The 19,812-nt window shown below is 39.0% G+C and overlaps 1 protein-coding gene and 1 pseudogene across 1 annotated transcript in view; both read left to right on the top strand.

Annotated features, from left to right (window-relative positions):
- Positions 1-4,129, top strand: part of LOC121874076 (gastrula zinc finger protein XlCGF57.1-like) — a 77,497-nt gene extending 73,368 nt beyond the window's left edge. The window contains exon 4 of the transcript XR_006090362.1: positions 3,890-4,129. The gene's annotated coding sequence lies outside the window, so the exon portion shown is untranslated. The remainder of the gene's footprint in view (positions 1-3,889) is intronic.
- A 630-nt stretch (positions 4,130-4,759) lies between these two features.
- LOC121874088 lies at positions 4,760-5,780 on the top strand (annotated as a pseudogene).
- Positions 5,781-19,812: the final 14,032 nt, after the last annotated feature.

The following is a 19,812-nucleotide window of genomic DNA, read 5'->3' on the forward strand; positions in this document are numbered from 1 at the left end:
TCAAACTCCACTTTTTGAAGGCAATATACTATGTTGTAGTAAAAATAACATCTTAATTTTATGATGGCATGCACAATAATTAATACTTAAGAGAAATAGAGAAATATAGTCGCCAAGTTAATGTCCATTCAAATAATGGACTCAACTCCTCTCCTCTCACACTACACTGCCGGGTTTTTCCCTCTCTGGAGAAATTTTGTGGGAAAACCACTAAATTTTAATAAATAAATACCTCAAATTAAAGTTAGATATTATATTCGACATTGCTGATTCCTTTGTAAGACTAGGGAATATTTTTGAATATAAATGTCAGATATTTACAAAAAGATAACATAGTTACCTAGAGAAAATTTTTATCTAAAATTTGTATGTTTAATGCAAAATATATGATGTTTATATTCAAATGATCACCAAATTATAAGAATTAAATTATATTCTGACCGGTAATTGTATGAATTTATGAGCTAAAACAACATCTCTAGTTAATAAAAAAAATCTTCAGGACACCATTATCTGCTCAATCAAAGCAATTTAATTTTGCCTCCCCCTTCCAAACTGCGCGGTCAGTCCTCAACCCTCCCCCACCCCCACCAATCTCCCTTCAAGAGTTTTTAACATTTAGTATTAAATAATACCTCAGATTAAAGTTAGGGATAATATAATTGACATTGCTGAACACTCCTCGTAAGATTAGGAATATTTAATATAAATGTCATATATTTTAAAATGCATAACATAGTTACTCTGAGAAAAAATTTTTATCTAAAATTTGTATGTCTAATGCAAAATATATGATGTTTATATTCAAAATGATCAAATTATAAGAATTCCAGCAATGTAAATTATATTCAGACTGGGTAATTTGTATGAATTTATGAGCTAAAACAAATATCTTTCAAAGTTAATAAAAAAATATTCTTCACGGGTAACAGATGGTCGGTCGGTCCCTCCTCTCTGCACTTCACCAACCGCCCCAAGGAGATGGGGAAAACCAATAATTTTAATTAATAATACCTCAAACTAAAGTTAGATAATATAATTGACATTAAGGATTCTCAAGATCTTTTGTAACATTTTTGAATATAAATATATATTTTGGACAAAAGATAACATAATTATCTAGAGAACAATTTTTATCTAAAAATCAGATGTTTAATGCAAAGAGGTATGGTTGAGATTCAAAATGATCACCAAATTATAAGAATTTGGCAACAAACCAGGATTCCTGACCTGGGCAATTTGTGCGAATTTTTATGAGCTAGCAGGCAGCCAGGCAGGGTGGTGGGTGGGGCAAATCTTAAAAATTAGCGCTCGAGCTTAACACTCACCGCGATATGTGAGGTTGGTGGTCAGGTCAGATGGTCAAGTGACCCGGCCTTCTCACCTGATCACAAATCTTCTTAATTAATCTCTCTAGTCTGTACTCACCCTGAAGATGTGAATTACACAAAGCGCTTTGGGAACTTCGTGTTTTCTTTACCTTGTGGTTATCATATATATATATATATATATATATATATATATATATATATATATATATATATATATATATATATATATATATATATATACACACACACACACACACACACAGTCAACCCTCACTTTACGCGGTCCCACATTCCGCATTTCCACGTTTACGCGGTGCCCTACCGGAACCCAGGATGCTCACATTCCGCGGTGCGTGTACCCCTTTACGCGGAGAGCGGCTGGCGAGCCGCGCCATTTTTGGGTCCAAACCTCCCGCCATCCGCCATGTTGTGTAAGCGGCGTGAACATGGTGCGCACAAGGTCGCCCAGTCATCAAAACATTACCAGTTCTTCACCCGCCACCCACCACAGCCGGCCCAAGTCAGTGATAGTGATAATTATGGTGAGGATATGGACTTATATGGACTTTGGGGAGTTTGACAAAGAGGCCCTGCAAGCCTCTGTGGTGGATAGTGATACAAGTGACACAGGTGAGGGCCAATAATCTGCCCTCTGCCTCGGAACCAACCGCCCATCCCCGTGTGCCCAGCCATTTTTTCTACTAATGTAAGTGTTAAAAAACCTAATACTATTGATATTTCTCTTAATTATTAATTGTGTGTGCATACCATAATAAAGTTAAGATAATATTTTTACTACAACATAGTTGTGTGTCGTCAAAAAGTGGAGTTTGGGGATCGGCCCGGACTCCATTTCAATTAATCCCATATGTTATGTTATTCACTTTACGCGTTTCTCACTTTCCGCGGTACCCTCCGGGTTACATTAACCGCGTAAAGTGAGGGTTAACTGTATATATATATATATATATATATATATATATATATATATATATATATATATATATATATATATATATATATATATATATATATATCTATATCTATATCTATATCTATATCTATATCTATATATATATATCTATATATATATCTATATATATATCTATATATATATATCTATATATATATCTATATATATATCTATATATATATCTATATATATATCTATATATATATCTATATATATATATCTATATATATATCTATATATATATATCTATATATATATATATATATCTATATATCTATATATATATATATATATATATATATATATATATATATATATATATATATATATATATATATATATATATATATATATATATATATTTCATGTGGATCCACAATGAAAACGTGGATAAGATAAATCTTGATAAAATCACACGGGAAAAGGGAAACAACGGAGCTCAAGACAGTTTAAATTTGCCGCACATATTCGCCTGGTTGTGAAGTTGCGTGTGATGCTTGGTGAGGCGCTTGTAAGTTATTACTATAAAGTTGCAGTCATATCAACGTCAATGATTTCGATATTATTACGAATAATAATAATAATTCTTATAATAATGTAATAATAATTATTATTACTACTAATGATGAAGATAATGATGATAATGAAATATTCTGTACAACAACTGTGACCACGTCCAGCAAGCTTCCCTCGTATCACTTTCTCAGTTCACACCAGCACTACTTTTTCACTGTGCTTCCATCTGCATTGTGTGTTTATCACATACCTTTTTAGTGCTAAACGCTGTTTTCCCCATCGAGCATGTCTGGTAAACGTCCATCTGCCTCCTCTGGGGCGCCTAAAGCTAAAAAGGCACGAAAAACAATCACAGTGGACGTGAAATTAAATGTGATCACCGCCTTCAGAGAGGAGAGCGTGTATCGGATGTTGGCCGCGTGCTTGGTTCAAGTGAGAGCACTGTTCATACCCTGCGTGGTATATGATGGTTCCCCTAACCTGTACCATTTACATGTATTCTTATGGGAAAATTATGTTTAAATTATGCCTTTTTTAATTAAGCGGTGATTTTTAACAACGTAACCCCCGCGTAAAACGAGAGGTGGGTGTACGTCTAGCAACATCACATGCGTTGATCTCAGCTAATTTCTCCTTCTCTTGTGATTGGTTAATGATTTTGTTAACTGAGCAATGATTGGCCAACTAGCTCTTGCACTGCTATCTACCGTCAGACAAGAGAACTGAAATTACAGGGTAAACACTAGAGTTACGGACTGCTTACTGACCCGTAATTAAATTTGGAGTATGAGAAATTTACGGGAATGTGAGGAGTCTAAAAGTTACGGTATCGTTTCTCTGCTACTGTACGTAACTGATGAGGTGTTTTGAGTACGCTGCCTCTCAACATCCCCAGCCAATCCAACAGTTAGTGAGCAATGTACAGACTCTAGTTAGGGAAGTGAGGCTATTGGAGTACAGTGCAAAGCCAGCCAAATTGTCTCCTGGGGTAAGTATCTACCAGTAAGTCTTCCATCAACTATGGAATTCTGAAAACTTCAGCATTATGATACTGTTCACTTTATTTCAGACATAAAGGTGTGAGTGGATGGAAAGGAACATTATGGTAGCATCAGGAGGCCATCCCACACAAGAGGCAGAACAATTCCTCACAACTGTATAAGTCAGGACAGTATGAGGATTAGTGAACATCTTCAGGAGAACATTGTAAACAAGATTAAGGTAAATTGTCAACTCTCCAAGTCTTAAGTTACAAATATGAAAGTCAAGTTGGTGTTCTAGGAAACAGTGAGAATAAAAAGAAGGTTCACACAAGTGAATCTTTCTCCTGACAATACCAGTTAATGTGATGCACTGTGTTATATAATGTCTAATTACAGTATGACGAGTGTTGTAATGTTTCTACCTAAACAACTACCTTGTGACTTGTGCTTGTGTACACTGCTGATAAAAGTTTCAATATATAAATGTGACAAGTGTTTGTCTGCTGTGCTTGTGTACTGGTGAGATAAGTTCACTTGTGGTAAATACACAAGTCAGCTCAAAAACCACATATATGTGTAGAATTATTAATGCAAATTTACCTGTGAAGAGTGGAGAACTTTTTATACAATACAAAAGTTACCCAAACGTGTGTACACTGAAGGAAATATTTTCTTGTATGGAGTGTTGTAAAGTGTGTAAAAGATGGCCCAGTTTATGAATGAAATAGCTGGACATAGCGGCCAAAATAATTATGAGTGTTTACAGTGTGGTGAATTATTTTACAGTAATGATTCATTGAAGATGCATAGCTGTATGGCTGAACACACTGATGAGATAAATATTAAGTGTGAAGAGTTTGATGAAAGCTTTAACAGTAACTATGATGAGATTAATATTAAGTGTGAAGAGCTTGATGAAAGCTTTAACAGTAACTATAATGAGACACAACATGTGACTTGATGAGATTAATATTAAGTGTGAAGAGCTTGATGAAAGCTTTAAAAGTAACTATGATGTGACACAACATGTGACTGTTGATGAGATTAATATTAAGTATGAAGAGTTTGATGAAAGCTTTAAAAGTAACTATGATGTGACACAACATGTGACTGTTGATGAGATAAATATTAAGTGTGAAGAGCTTGATGAAAGCTTTAAAAGTAACTATGATGTGACACAACATGTTACTGTTGATGAGATTAATATTAAGTGTCTCAAAAGTGGTAAAAGTTATGACAAAAAAGAACAACTAAAGCATCATATGGTTGTACACACTGGTGAGAAGAATTTTAAGTGTGAAGAGTGTGGTAAAAGTTATTCCAGTAAGAGCATTCTGAAGCAGCATATGGCTGTACACACTGATGAGAAGAATTTTAAGTGTGAAGAGTGTGGTAAAAGTTATTCCAGTAAGAGCATTCTGAAGCATCATATGGCTGTACACACTGATGAGAAGAATTTTAAGTGTGAAGAGTGTGGTAAATGTTATTCCAGAAAGAGCATTCTGAAGCATCATATGGCTGTACACACTGATGAGAAGAATTTTAAGTGTGAAGAGTGTGGTAAATGTTATTCCAGAAAGAGCATTCTGAAGCATCATATGGCTATACACACTGGTGAGAAGAATTTTAAGTGTGAAGAGTGTGGTAAATGTTATTCCAGAAAGAGCCATCTGAAGCAGCATAGACACACTGGTGAGAAGAATTTTAAGTGTGAAGAGTGTGGTAAAAGTTATTCCAGAAAGAGCATTCTGAAGCAGCATATGGTACACACTGATGAGAAGAATTTTAAGTGTGAAGAGTGCGGTAAATGTTATTCCAGTAAGAGCATTCTGAAGCAGCATATGGTTGTACACACTGGTGAGAAGAATTTTAAGTGTGAAGAGTGTGGTAAAAGTTATTCCAGTAAAAAATCTGAAGCAGCATATGGTTGTACACACTGGTGAGAAGAATTTTAAGTGTGAAGAGTGTGGTAAATAGTTATTCCAGTAAGTGCATTCTGAAGAGCATATGGTTGTACACACTGGTGAGAAGAATTTTAAGTGTGAAGATGTGGTAAATGTTATTCCAGAAAGAGCCATTCTGAAGCAGCATATGGTTGTACACACCGGTGAGAAGAATTTTAAGTGCCAGAAAAAGATCTGAAGCAGCATATGTGTACACACTGGTGAGAAGAATTTTAAGTGTATGTGGTAAATGTTATTCCAGAAAGAGCATTCTGAAGCATCATATGGTATACACACTGGTGAGAAGATTTTAAGTGTAAGAGTGTGGTAAATGTTATTAGAAAAGGTGATCTGAAGAGCATAGGGCTGTACACACTGATGAGAAGGATGTGAAGAGTGTGGTAAATGTTATTCCAGAAAGAGCATTCTGAAGCAGCATATGGCTGTACACACTGGTGAGAAGAATTTTAAGTGTAAAGATTGTGGTAAATGTTATTCCAGAAAAAGTGATCTGAAGCAGCATATGGCTGTACACACTGGTGAGAAGAATTTTAAGTGTGAAGAGGTGGTAAAAGTTATTCTGAAGCATCATATGGTTGTACACACTGGTGAGAAGAATTTTAAGTGTGAAGAGTGTGGTAAAAGTTATTCCAGTAAGAGCATTCTGAAGCAGCATATGGCTGTACACACTGATGAGAAGAATTTTAAGTGTGAAGAGTGTGGTAAAAGTTATTCCAGAAAGAGCATTCTGAAGCATCATATGGCTGTACACACTGATGAGAAGAATTTTAAGTGTGAAGAGTGTGGTAAATGTTATTCCAGAAAGAGCATTCTGAAGCATCATATGGCTGTACACACTGATGAGAAGAATTTTAAGTGTGAAGAGTGTGGTAAATGTTATTCCAGAAAGAGCATTCTGAAGCATCATATGGCTATACACACTGATGAGAAGAATTTTAAGTGTGAAGAGTGTGGTAAATGTTATTCCAGAAAGAGCCATCTGAAGCGGCATAGGGCTGTACACACTGGTGAGAAGAATTTTAAGTGTAGAGTGCGGTAAATGTTATTCCAGAAAGAGCATTCTGAAGCATCATATGGCAATACACACTGATGAGAAGGATTTTAAGTGTGAAGAGTGCGGTAAATGTTATTCCAGTAAGAGCATTCTGAAGCGTCATATGGTTGTACACACTGGTGAGAATAATTTTAAGTGTGAAGAGTGTGGTAAAAGTTATTCCAGTAAAGGCAATCTGAACCAGCATATGGCTATACACACTAATGAGAAGGATTTTAAGTGTGAAGAATGTGGTAAAAGTTATTCCACTAAGGGCATTCTGAAGACATATGGCTGTACACACTGATGAGAAGGATTTTAAGTGTGAAGAATGTGGTAAATGTTATTCCAGAAAGAGCATTCTGAAGTAGCATATGGTTGTACACACCGGTGAGAAGAATTTTAAGTGTAAAGAGTGTGGTAAATGTTATTACACAAAAGGTCATCTGAAGAGACATATGGCTGTACACACTGATGAGAAGGATCTTACATGAAATTTGTAGGGAAAGGTCTTACAGAAAAATTATCTGCACAACTGTTTGGTCTTGCATGTTGTTAAGATTTATTTCAAGTGTAAATAATGGATTACTTATTTCCAAAAGAAGACCAACTGGAAATAATCTTCTCATGACTGTGTTGGGAATCCTTGGTCGAATTGACTAACTGTTTACCATTGTTTGTACACCTGCACTGTATATTTGTTGTATACCTGCACTGTATATTTGTTGTATTCCTGCACTGTACATAACTGGCTGAATTTTTTAAACATTTTGTGATGAATTTACTGAATAAATTTATATGTATCTGTGTGTCTGTCTGTCTGTCCAACTAAGTAATAACACTGGCAAGTGAGATCCACAGCCACATTGGTCTTTATTGCAATGTTTATATGATTTTTTCCTTATCCCTTAGATGGCAGCATGGGTGACTGAGAGAGAACCCACTAAAAAAATTGTCTTTATATGGTTGTTGATGACCAATGAACACCCACACACACACACACACACACACACACACACACACACACACACACACACACGCACGCACGCACGCACGCACGCACGCACGCACTGAATATTATTTATCACTACGTGTCAAAGAGTACATTATAAATCATACTAGCATAAAAATCCACTGAGTGAAGCTCTAAAATTATCACAATATCAAATTACACAAACCATTGATTTAAAAACATAGCTTATAGGACAAAACAGACTAGGAATTAGTGAGGTCACGTGGGGTGGGACTAGTTGAGGCGGGGCAGACGGGAGGAGTGGGGATTAGGACAGGGAGGAGGGTGTAGGTTATATCACATGTTAGGTTATAACAGTTAGTATAGACACAACTTCTATCACTAAAACAAAACGTGTACATGTAGTACTGACCGACAGTTAAATTGCACTTGGGACACTGAGAACATTACCAATCACAGGGGACACTAACAAATTACATTAAGCACTGAACATATTCTGGGGAGTTATGCTAGTAACAATTCACACATACCACGATGAGAAACATTTACTTGTGCTGTTAAGATGACACACACTAGGACACTTTCCACGCTGTACTACTCCGGGTTCCTTACCGCACACCGTTAAACAATACTCGAACTGAATTAAATGTAGGGAGAGATGTGCCAGGTGTAATTTTTAAACGAGGGAGAGCGTGAGTTTATGTTAAGTACACTGCCGCCAGTATAACACATGTTAAATAAATATATTTACGTTACTATCTTGGCTGATTCGTTACTTTCACTTGATATTATATTCTGGAGGTGGGGGGGGGGGGGATTTTCTAAACACCACCTTCAATACAACTATTTATTATTCAACTGAATGATACAGACACATTAAAAGATCAATATATCGAAACTACTAGACACTGACTCTCGGACACAAACATGAAATGGATACACTTCCCACTGTAAGTAACTCACCCTAAGGATCGCTCTGATATAATGACTCGTGTGACCTGAGGGAGGCCCAGCGGCTGGGGGATGAATGCAGGTGCTGTTGGACTCAGTCTCCTGTGGGAGACTCTGCTAGCGGAGGAGGGAAGTCTCCTCGGAATGAGCTGTCGGTCCCCTCCCTGTTACAATAATAATCCCAATGCTAATGTCCAAGTAGGGAGCTGCAGGGCCTATATATTGGCGGTCACGAGCCGGAAGATGTGGTCACTAATCTGGGTGTGTCTGGTCAGGTGACAGGCGTACTGGCTAGAGGGTAACTTCTTGAGTAACACGGTCATAACGCCGGGTTTACTCTGGTACCTCGTCCTTGACCTCTCCTGGGTCACATCTTACTGTTACTGTAGGGTGTGTCAACTTGCGTAGGTGACCACGTGGGCATCTACTTACTGTTATGTGTGTTGTATTTCTCTGGGCTGTAAGCTGTGGTCTGATAAACAATCATTACAACCAGAACCACCACCACAATCACTATTACCAGCACCACTACTACAATCACTTATTAGCACCACCACCAAACTCACTTCACCACAACCACTTACCACAACCACTTCACCAGCACCACAACCATAATCACCACCAGCACCACCACCACAATCACCATTACCAGCACCACAACCACAATCACTGACCAGTACCACAACCGCAATCACTTATTAGCACCACCACCAAACTCATGTCACCACAACCACTTCACCAGCACCACAACCACAATCACTCCACCAGCACCACCACCACAATACTTATTACCAGCACCACCACAATCACTTTCCAGCATCACTACCACAATCACTATTACAAGCACCACCACCACAATCATTTTAACCAGCACCACCACAATTACTATTACCAGGACCACTACCACAATCACTTTTACCAGCACCACCACTACAATCACTTTTACTAGCACCACTACCACAATCATTATTACTAGCACCACCACCACCACAATCACTTTACCAACACCACCCTAATCACTATTACAAGCACCACCACCACAATCACTATTATCAGCACCACTACCACAATCACTATTACCAGCACCACCACCACAATTACTATTACCAGCACCACAATCACCACAATCACTTTACCAGCACCACCACAATCACTATTACCAGCACCACTACCACAATCACTATTACCAGCACCACCACTATAATCACTTTTACTAGCACCACCACCACAATCACTATTTCCAGCACCACCACTACAATAACTTTTACCAGCACCACCACAATCACTATTACAGTCATGCGCTGGTTAACGTCCTAGACACGTTCTTGGAAACGTGACGTTAACCAAAATGGACGTTGTCCGATCATCACATAAACTTTTTATTTATACTTACGTGTATGTGGAATACTATATACGTACATATACACTTTTACTCTTAAATCACTACTGTAATGTGACACAGGTGATTAATTTTTATCTCTTGTGAAAATACATGACGTTTATATTCAAATTATTCACTGTTTTACAAGGATTCCTGCAACGCCGAGCAGATGGGGGAGAGAGAGGGTGGGAGCGAGCGAGGGGGCGTGGGGGGAGGGGTGGGGAGGTAGTACGTTTGACAGTTGGCACAGGCCCAGGTCTAACGTGTGTATATTTATCAGTTCTTAGGTGACTAAGCTTCTCTCTTATAAAAAGCCATTGAAATGACCTGGGTGAATATTATTAACATAGCTGGGATTCTTGTAACATACTGATTAATTTGAATACAAACATGCTATAATTTGCACTAGACAAAACAATTTTAGTACCGTAATCAAATTAGTACATGTGCACTCCAGCTTTGCACTAAGGTCATTTATTTCTATTACAATTCTTTTAATATGGTGTGTGCATGTAAATGGATGAAAATAAATGAAGAAATCTATGTAAATCTACCCAAAAATACAGTTGAAAAACTTTTTTATAAAATGTACTACAGTACTGTACACTACAGTAATGTACAACAATTTTCATCTCTTGAGCAAAATATATGACGTTTATATTCAAATTATTGGCTGTCTTGCAAGGATTCCAGCACTAGCGTAGCTGGGGGGGGGTCCGCCCCGGGCGGCACTTTTAGGGGGCGGCACTTTTGGGTCTGCTCATCACCCATATCTGCAGCTACTGGAGACGTTAATCCATCCCTTTGTATCGGCGGCAAGTTAATCCTTGTCGTGTCTGACCTAACACCTGACCCACATCATCACGGCCACGTCATGAGCTACACCCTTGCTATGAGGCCCCCCGCCACACACACAACCTGTAACCTGTTGAGGATTAAGGAAACAACTTCAAACAAGTACGCCAGTGAGCTCATGTGGTGTGGGTCAGGTGTTAGGTCAGACACGACGAGGATTAACTTGCCGCCGATACAAAGGGAAGGATTAACGTCTCCAGTAGCTGCAAAACCATGCAGTCTCGGGTCATATCAGTTCATGTACAGCCGACCAATCCACCAGTTACAAGCAATTCACTTCAGTTCTGCACAAGTCTCCATCGTGACAAGACGAGGGGAGGCTAGACGACTTTTAAGTTCTCTTGTGTTTTCGATCCAGTTATTTACTTCGTTGGAAGACATAATACTATAAGGTAAGAAATATTAAAGTATTGGTTAAAAAATATTGATGTGACTTTTGCTGCGGTACTGAGATTAAATATTAAGATTTTGTTTCACAGCATTGCGATTTTATACTAAGACACTATCCTCACTGGGGTACAGACAAAAGCCCCCCCGACAAAAGCCACCCAGACAAAAGCCCCCCAGACGAAAGCCACCCAGACAAAAGCCCCCTACTTTGATCGGGGTGGCTTTTGTCTGACAACAGTAAGGCAAACTATTCAAAATATATATATATATACAGTTAACCCTCACTTTACGGTCCCGCATTCCGCGTTTCCACGGTGCCTTGCCAGAACCTAACGTGCTCACATTACGCGGTACGTGAACCCCATTACGCGGAGAGTGTCCGGCGCGACGCTATTTTTAGATTCGCCCCACCCGCCACCCGCCCGCCTGCCTGCCTGTGCTCCTCGCCTCTCCCTCCTCCTCCCTCCGCTTGGGCAAGCCGCGCGGTAAGGTTGCGCAGTGTGTGTCTTTGTTGCGTTATCACTGACGTCATATGACGTATCGGACTGTGATTGGCCATGCATCCCTACCCCCCTCTGCTGCTAGCTGTAATTGGCTTAAAGTATTATGACGTGTCCACCCGGGGGAGGGAGGGAGGGAGGAAAGACGACGCTTGACCTAGCCGCGGCAGTTTCATCCCTCAAGGCCACACCGTGTAAACGTGCATCCATTGTTCCGTAAAATGGCTTCCGCCGGACCACCACCCCCAGAGAGAAACCTTTCCTTACCTGGACCCAGCGGCACTAAGCCAAAGAAGACACGACGTTCCTTAAGCTACGAGGTGAAGTATACCATCATCCAAGAGTTGGAGAAAGGAACAAGGCAGGTTGATTTGGCGCGCCAGCATGGTGTGAATGAATCTACGATTCGAACAATAAAGAAGGATGCAGCCAAGATAAAGGAGCACATGAAGATCACAAAGTCTACAGGTGCTTCTATGATCAAGTATTTTCACAACCAGGTGCTTCTCAAGACAGAAAAATTACTTGTGAGGTACTTGGTGCGTCAGGCGCGACGGAACATGGCGGTCGACACGCGCTCTGTTAAGGACTACGCACGTGAACTGTACATGGCAGTGGCACGAAAGATGGGAATTACAGAGCCCAAACCCTTTAATGCTTCCTCTGGGTGGTTACAGAGGTTTAAGATCCGGAACAAGATCACCAATATAAACATTGGTGGTGAAGAAGCGAGTGCTGACCGTGCTGCGGCTAGGGAATTTCCTCCGTTTTTACGTGAGATTATGGAGGAAGGACAGTACAGTGACGACCAGGTGTTTAACATGGACGAATCTGGTCTTTTCTGGAAAAAGCTACCTTCCAAGTCCTTCGTTGTAAAGAATGCCAGCAGGATTCGGGGCCGGAAGATGCAGAAGGAACGCATCACCGTCCTGTTTACCACCAATGCCTCCGGTACCTGTAAGCTCAAGTTATCGGTGATCCACACAGCACGCAAGCCGCACGCCTACAAAACCATGGACATGACCAAGCTAAATGTCCACTGGCTGACCGCACGTAAGGCGTGGATGTTCTCTACACTGTCCCTCTCCTGGTTTGATGACTGTTTTGTTCCCGATGTAAAGAAATTCTGTGAGCGACAGAATGTGCCATTCAATATTTTGTTGCTGCTGGACAACGCACCAGGACACTCGCCCCTACTGTTAGATCGTCACCCCAACGTAAAAGTGGTCTTCCTTCCTCCCAACACTACGTCTATATTACAGCCCATGGACCAAGAGTTAATCTGTAATGTAAAAGCTGCATTCTCAACAAAAAAATTCAAACTCCTGAACGACTACACCAACACCAGGGAAGAGTTGCGTAACCTGAGTGACACCACCACCGATAGCAAGAGCGAAGAAGATGAGGATCAACAGTTGGCACAGCAAAAAATACTGTTCAAACAATTCTGGAGAGTATTTAACATCAAGAAAGCTGTGGACTTCTTGGTGGAGTCATGGGATCAGCTGTCTATTGCTACAATTCGTCACGCATGGAGACATGTGTTGCATGGAATACCAGGTGAGAGGAGGAGTCAATCTGTGACTGGTGAGGTTCAGAATGTTGCAGTAGCAGTGGACCTTGCCAGAGAAGCTGCGCAGACTGTTACAGTTCCAGGCTTCTCCGAGACCACCAACGACGACATCCTGGAGGTGATCAGAGATCCTGAAGTGACTGCCGACGAGATGTTGGAAGAAGATCACGTCAGTGAAGAGGAGGAAGAAGGTGCGTCATTCTCCGAAGAACACAGTTTAACTCATAGTGATATTAAGGGTGCCATGGAGTGTGCAGAGAAAATGAAGTCCTTCCTTTCCCGCGACAATGACGATGACCGCTATGAAGTCTTCCATACCCGGCTGGTGCAGGCTATGGAGCCGTACATCACGGTGTATCACGACAACATAAACACCAGCCGTCAAAAAAGCATAACCGAGTTCTTCGCCCGCAACCCACCACAGCCAGCCCAAGCCAGTGATAGTGACAGTGAAGATGACTTTGAGGGATTTGTCAGGGAAGCCCTGACAACTGTAAGTGACAGTGATGGTGATTCACCTAGTAATGGTGATTCACCTGAGGGCCAGTAATCTGCCCTCTGCCTCGGAACCAGCCTCCATCCCCGTATGCCGACCCATCTCTTCTACTACCGTAAGTGTTCCACCTAACTTTTTGTTTTTCTAACCTAACCTTTATTTTTCCTATGTTAACCTTTATTTTTCCTAACCTAACCTCTTCTATATTACTTGTTTTTTCATACCATCATAAAGTTAAGATAAAATTTTTACTACAACAAAGTTGTGTGTCGTCAAAAAGTGGAGTTTGGGGGTCGGCCCGGACTCCATTTCAATTAATCCCATATGTTATGTTATTCATTTTACGCGTTCCTCACTTTTCGCGGGACCCTGCGGGTTACATTAACCGCGTAAAGTGAGGGTTAACTGTAATTAAATAGTTGAGGGTAAAATATACTGTTCTTCTCTGTGGTTAATTATTGGTTAGGTTAGGGTTAGAGTTAGGTTAAGCTAGGTTAGGTTGGGTTAGGTTAGGTTAGGGTTAGGGTTGTCAGACAAAAGCCACCCTGATCAAAGTAGGGGGCTTTTGTCTGGGGGGCTTTTGTCTGGGTGGCTTTCGTCGGGGGGGCTTATGTCAGACATCCATTTCACTGTACTCTGAGTCTGTAATTTTAGATTAAGTTGCTACTTTTTACATTTCCATTGTATTACATTGATACCGTGATTTTAGATCAAGCTGTTATTTTTACATTGCTGTGATTTTAATCATTTTAGATGATAATGACACTAGTGTGACAGTGTCATTATGCCGTGATTTTAGATCATACTCAATAAAAGATAACGGTGCAGTACAATTGTTTTATGTAACGGATTCCTAACCTAACCTAAAATAATATATATATATATATATATGCATGCAGAAACTTCACATCACCATGAAGAATAGATGCACAATAACCACTGGAGAAAGGAAAGACAAGCAGCAAGTACTTTCGTTTAATACATTGTGGCGTACTGTATGTGGCCAGTTGTCAATTCTCTTTAGTTGTATACTCAATATATATATATATATATATATATATATATATATATATATATATATATATATATATATATATATATATATATATATATATATATATATATATATATATATATGCTGAAATGCTATTTAAAAAATGTTTTTCCTATGCATATTACTTTTGGAATAGCGTTTTTTTTTATATTCTGCAATGCCGAAATAATAAATAATATTACGTAATACATTTTAAATTTTTTTGTAAATTCACAAAAGCATTCTTTTGCTACACAGAGCTTTTTCTTAATGTGTTATTTGTTAAAAGTGAGAATTTGTGACGTAATATTTAGCTTCATCACTTTTATCTAAAGTTCTCGTCATTTTTTCAATTTTTTTTTTATCTTTTAATTTTAAACATGCAGTGTGAATTTATTTCTCGAAAAAATTAATGTTTTATACTTCTATCACTCTGTCCCCAGATGAAGCGAGCTAAAGAAAGTGATGGTGCTGTGTATAGAAAAAGAAAGGCAAGAGGAAGTATTAAACAAGAATAAAGGGGCACTCTTTAAATACATCAGTCATGTAGAATCCAAATCATTATCAAATTCAAGGGATTCAAGTTCAACTTCCAAGCGATTCGTCCTTCCAACTCCTTCAAGTGATGAAGAACATGAGAAGAAGAAAATATTCCGGGACCAGCTGTGGACAGAGTGGACATAAAAGATGTTTGGCTATGGCCAAGCAAGATTAACAATGACACACGGATCTTTTCTGGGTACGTCAAGGTGCGTCTGTGGTTCAAAATCTAGATTCTGATTTTGGTGAAGTAATTCGTGAAGGTGTGTCAACCAAAAGGACAAACTAGAAAACTAACACGCGAATGGTTTTCAAACTCTGCAAATGGTGAAAAGAATGTTGGGGATCATGGATGGTACTCCCTTCCAAGGAAGCTCTTTACTGCTTTTTGTTGCAAACTGTTTAATTCTGAGGATGGATTCAACATATGGTGAAACTGAATCCTAGAATATCCGAGCACGAATCCAGTGCAGCTCACGTTCGGAATTTCACTGTGGAAGGTTGGAAATTAGGATTGCTCGTGGAGCAACAATTGATGTATTTTTTGTGGGGGCACGGGCAGAAGGGCGGCAAACTCAGGGGCCTTGGGCAGCTTACCTCTAACTTCGCCACTGGCTCAGAACCTCCTTGTAGTTCATTTTTTCTTGCTTCGCAACTTAGCCACCGACACTCGTCCCTCCACATGGGGGACACTCCCAGTCGGAAGAGGGTGAGGCCACCACAAGCTACGCATTTCTTGGCGGCCGCTGGAGCTGTTGATGTGCTGGTGCAGGTGTCCTGCAACTGCAGCAGACCTCCTGAGCTCGACACTTCCCTGCCAGATGGCCATACCTCCTGGCATTTGTAGCTACTGTGTTGGTCTTCTTTCATACTGTCTTAATGGGATGTTCTCCCATCAGCAATATGGTGCTTGGTAGATTCTTGGGGAGTAACTAACCAGTGCAGTTGCACTGGTCAGCTTCCATGCTATTGGCACGGGCGGGGGGGGCGGCAAACTCAAGGGCCGCCCCGGGCGGCACACACTCTAGCTACGCCACTGGCTCAGAGCCTCCTTGTAGTTCATTTTTTTCTTGCTTCGCAGCTTAGCCACCCGACACTCGTCCCTCCACATGGGACACTCCCGGTCGGAAGAGGAGTGAGGGCCACCACAAGCTACGCATTTCTTGGCGGCCGCTGAGCTGTTGGTGTGCTGGTGCCCGGGTGTCCTGCAACTGCAACAGACCTCCTGAGCTCGACACTTCCCTGCCAGATGGCCATACCTCTGGCATTTGTAGCACCATGTTGGTCTTCTTTCATACTGTCTTAATGGGATGTTCTCCCATCCCAGCAATATGGTGCTTGGTAGATTCTTGGGGTAACTAACCAGTGCAGTTGCACTGGTCAGCTTCCCTACTATTGAGAGCTGGTTTCCGATCAGCTCGGCCAGTTCTTCTTTTTCAAGGTGTTCTATCTCGGTGTGGGAGATGACTCCCAACACCAAGTTATCCTCTGTGTGAGCTTCCACTAGTATCTTGATCCCGTTAATTTCTGTTATGTTTGCTATTTGCTGGGCCTGTCCCCATTCCGCGAAGGTGACGATAAGGCCACCACTCACTGGTCTGCGGACGACCCCTGTCACCCCCCTGATTGCAAAGGAGTAAAAAAACTTCCTTAGGACAAGGAGGTTTAGTTGCTTGCGTGAAGGGCATGTGACTGTGTACAGTCTTACGACCTTCGCCTGGTCACAGGTCAGAATCGTCAGGATGACGTAGTACTTCGAGAGCAGAGAAGATCTTGCCTCACCGAGATGCAGTTCTCAGTGTAAAATAAATAAATATATACATAAATAAATAAATGAATGAATGAATGAATGAATGAATGAATAAATAAATGAATAAATAAAATAAATAAATGAATAAATAAATGAATAAATAAATGAATGAATAAATAAATACATAAATAAATAAATAAAAATAAAATAAATAAATAAATATAAAATAAATATAAAATAAATATAAAATAAATATAAAATAAATATATATATAAATATATAAATATATAAATAAATATATATATAAATAAATAAATAAATATATATATATAAACAAATAAATAAATATATATATAAATAAATATAAAAAAAATATATAAATAAATAAATATATAAATATATAAATAAATATATAGATAAATAAATAAATAGATAAATAGATAAATGAATAAATAGATAAATAAATATATAAATAAATATATATATAAATATATAGATATATAATATGAAGTAAAATGTATATATTAAATATATATCTTGATAAAATCACACAGGAAAATGGAAACGGAGCACCTTAGCTTTCGTCTTTATTCCGAACAATATATATACATATATATATATATATATATATATATATATATTTACTATTATATAATCTAGTCACCTTACCCTGTGCTGTTAAGGTTTTAACTGTTATTATTTGTCCCCATCTTATTCATTTTGTATTGTAACCAGTATTCTTTGTTCTCTAACGACCATCTGCATCGTTAAACGACCCACCGGCGGTCGCGTGGCGGAGCCGACCTTATATATAGGACCCACCAACTGACGGAGTTAGTTCCAGTCCTCTTGTCATACAGTTCACATCCTTTGGTGACACTCGTCACCTGTTACTTATACTAATTTATTTGTGTTGTTCCTGTCGCCACCAATGTGGTATATCTATGTGAGTACCTATTTATGTCTATTTATGTCCATCAGTATTTGCTTCGTTACATTTAAGTAATTCAGTGTTGTTTCACGTTAGTTAATTTCAGTGTTAGTTTTTATATGTTTATGCAGTGTTAACGTAATCCAATGCTTTATTTTTATTCTTTTGATGTTTCGATGTTTAGTATCATTTTGTCTTAAAAGTTTCGATGGTGAATCAATTTGTTGTGACAGCCTACGAGGCTCTTTATTGTGTTAATATTTAATTAATTAAATTCTTAAAGGTTTACTTTATTTATTTTATTCCCTTTAATTTACTTCACTTTTTGTTTGGTTACGCCTAGAACCTGATATTTAAGTAAATTAAGAGACGGCGTAACAAATATATATATATATATATATATATATATATATATATATATATATATATATATTATATATATATATATTATATATATATATATTCGAAGTGAAGACCATGGTAACATTTTGATATGTTCTTATTACCACCATGCTATGTGTACTATTCCAGATGATACTAAATGCAACTTAATAGTTCCTTGAGATAAATGTACAGTATATATCAGGAGCCTACAATAGAGCTCTGGCTCTCAATTGGCTAAACCATGTTATTATTATGATTTTTTTAATCGTCTCTGTATCTGTGTACTTACGGCTAAATAAACTGTTTCAATATCAATATATCAATATCAATACCAGGGAGGACACACAACACTACACTCACCCTTTGCTACTACTACAACTTTTTTTTTTTTAAATGGCCTCCAGCCTCCTCCAATAGCCATTCCTTCGCCACCATTTTATTACCTCAATATTAAATATCCTAATACATAAGTAGCTATCCTAGCTGTGTTGAATTATTATTATTTTTTTTTTACGGGGATTTGCCCAACCGGGCACAGGTCACTGACCCACATCGGGACCCAAGGGACGAAAATGTAATAATAATAATAATATGTGTGTGTGTGTGTGTGTGATGTGTGTGTGTGTGTGTGTGTGTGTGTGTGTGTATGTATGTGTATGTATGTGTGAATTCAGATAAATAAAATTAAAAAAGATAAAAAATAATAATAATAGCACTCCAATAATAATAATAATAAAGAACCAAAAAGAAATAAAATAAAAAAAGATCAAGAGTGAGAAACAACGTATATGTATGTTGTGTTGTCAATGTTAAGAGAAACAATTGAGACCCTGCAATTGTGTGTAAATGAGGCAGAAAGTCAGATCACCAACCTGGGACTTGGTTAGAACTTTCGTGTTGCCCTTTTGCAGCATTAGACAACACATTATGCTTCCAATATCTTCCCAGGTGGTAGTACCTCCCTGCTTGGTAGCTGCCTATCTACCTACTACCTACTGCCACAGATCTATGCAGCATTCAGTGACTGTAGCCTCAGTCAATATCTGCAACTGTTGTCGGCTTTGGGGTCGATGCTCTCGTTCCCCTGAGGCAGAGCAAAGCCGAACGAAGGACAGAGAAGGTCCGTCGACATCTCATCCAGGCTGTAACTTAACTTCTGGGCTGCTGCTTCTGTTCGGATATCACCTCCACGGGTCTGGCGTACAAGCATCTTGCACTTAGTCCCATCCCACCAGAGGTTGTGAACACTTGAGAA

The sequence above is a fragment of the Homarus americanus genome, unplaced genomic scaffold (genome assembly GCF_018991925.1).
Source record: "Homarus americanus isolate GMGI-L3 unplaced genomic scaffold, GMGI_Hamer_2.0 scaffold55640, whole genome shotgun sequence".
Lineage (NCBI taxonomy): Eukaryota > Metazoa > Arthropoda > Malacostraca > Decapoda > Nephropidae > Homarus > Homarus americanus.